Here is a 2,428-nt window from a genome sequence, read left to right on the forward strand (position 1 = left end):
TATGAAAAAGTTATTTGGATGTTCATCCTGATAGGACGTTCAGGAACACCCAAGCATCCCAACTCATCAGCAGTACACTAACAGTGTTTTGAACAAATTTAAATTTAATGAGTGCTTTTTAATTATTCTGTGGAGTTGAGGACGGCAAACAGATTTTTCCGTGTAAGAAGGAATGTACAGCTGGTGATGGAAAAAGCATGCATCACAAGCAATTCTTAAAAAAAATACCGCTGCGATGTTTAATAACGGAGTACAACTAAGACATATTTACGGTTGTGCAACATTGATAAACTGGTTGTTGACAAAGACTTGCAATGGTTTGGAGGTGGAGCTCCCCTCGCAGTTGTCTTTACCTTCACAAGTCAGGGTAATACTTCCTGATGTATGTAAACAAAATGTAAAAATCAACAAGTTACAGTGTAGATACATTTAAATTCTTTAAATGTGTCTGTTTCTCACACTCACTTAACATATATTTACAGTAGTAAAAGGATTATGTGTTAAGTCCCACTTAAGCTCTGTGCACTTTATCAGTTCACACCAGTCACCAGCTGACCAAATATTCTGTGTGAGGAAGCTGGAGTACCCGGAAACAACATGCAAATTTCTTATTTATTGCTGTGAGGTGACAGTGCTAAACATCACATAAACATGCTTCCTGAAATACAGACAAACGTCTGGAAATCAACTCACAGGAAAGTCCAGATGAGGATTCAGTTTCTCTTACTTGAACTGAAAAGTGATCCTTAATAAAACAGCTCAGGTACCTCATCTCTTTGCAGCTTGTCTAACGTGGTTTGAATACTTTTGAGACATACCTAGAGTACTATCACAATAATTGAGTTGCAAATTTAATTTTTCCTCTTTCGCTATATTGTATAATTTCAATTATACAAAGTAAATCTTGAGAATTTACTGCATACATAATCATTCTGTGGTAATGACTGCTCATTGCATCTGCCTTGGACTTAACCAGTCAGTGAGGACTTGCTGTCAGTCTGCAAAATCTGATAGAAACTTGGAATATGCATGGGAGTCACTTTATGGAACTGTTTACTTCATCCCTTATTTAACTACAGAAACACACCCGCCTAAACACACTGCGGATATACAATGCGAACAAAATTTTTAAAATGTAACAAAATAAGAAAAAGTAATAAAGGCTTAAATGAGGGAATACAAATATAGATGTGACATGGATCATTATTAATGTAAGTACTATCTATCCATCTGGTTCAACCTAACACAGCACATGAAAAATCTACCAGAAACACTTAATCCTGTTGGTTAAATGTTATTGTTACGTCCAGTCACCTTTTGGCCTCTTCATGAAAGAGAGCTGCTCTCTCTGTATTCCTTGTTTGCCACACCTGAACAGCTGCTCATTTGTGTACATGCATATCTAGCTCCAGCAGCAACACTGGGCTCTGTGTTTTGTGGTTGCAGGATTATTGCTGGTCAGTGTGCGCTTGACGTCATCTTGGAAAGTGATGGTTAACATGTGTGGTCTGTGTTACGGTGTTGTGATTTTTTTGTATGTTAGTGGAAGATTAGCATAGTTCTTTGCCATTTTATTTATGTGAGTTTGCTCCTGTTTTGTGGACAGCCAGAGAGATTAGGCACTGTGTTTGTGTTTTTGCATTTTTTTGTTTCTTTGCTGGTAAAAACATTTCCACACACATGGAAGTAAATGAGGGCCATGGTTTATCTGACTCTTCTTATAATGGATGTACTTTTTGACATGTTGACATGAAGAAAGAACAAACTTGCGAGATCCCAACGTAAGACATGGGAACATGTGAATAGTGCTTCCTGCTGCAGTACTGACCCCCAACGTCACAGCCACAGGTGTCAAACCTGCTCTTTAGGCTTAACAGCTTTAAATCATTTAGTTAAAAACGTATCAGCCCTCTGAGATGTCACTAGTTCCTGCCTAACTGGCTTCAGGGGTATTTCAGCAGACACATCTGGGTTACACAAACAAAGTTCAACAGCTTCAAATGAAATGGAGGTTTCATTACAGCCAGTGTCTTTTCTGATCATCAGATAATCTTAGGAAACATGTTGTTGCTGCCTGTCAGTCTGTGAATGGTTACAAAACAATTTTATATTTGAAGTCAGTTTTTCTACAGTGAGAAAAGATATTGACACATGGAAAGCAAGACAGCAGCCAATCTCTCTAGGAGTGGACATCCCAAAAATTCATAAAGGAGGCTTAAACAGACCAAACTGCATCTCACCAAACCAAAAGACTTCTGGATCAGACTGCATCATATTACTAAAATGCATCATTACACTGCATCAAATGCAGTGAGGACTTGGAAAGCCTCCATTTTCCCAGTCCTCACTGCTACGCAAAATGCTTTTTTCAAAATTATCCACTTTAGAGAGCGTTTTCAAAAAGCTCAGTTTTCCTTGACCAAAAACG

Source organism: Haplochromis burtoni, unplaced genomic scaffold (genome assembly GCF_018398535.1).
Source record: "Haplochromis burtoni strain Fernald_Lab_line unplaced genomic scaffold, NCSU_Asbu1 Contig_1697, whole genome shotgun sequence".
Taxonomy (NCBI): Eukaryota; Metazoa; Chordata; class Actinopteri; order Cichliformes; family Cichlidae; genus Haplochromis; species Haplochromis burtoni.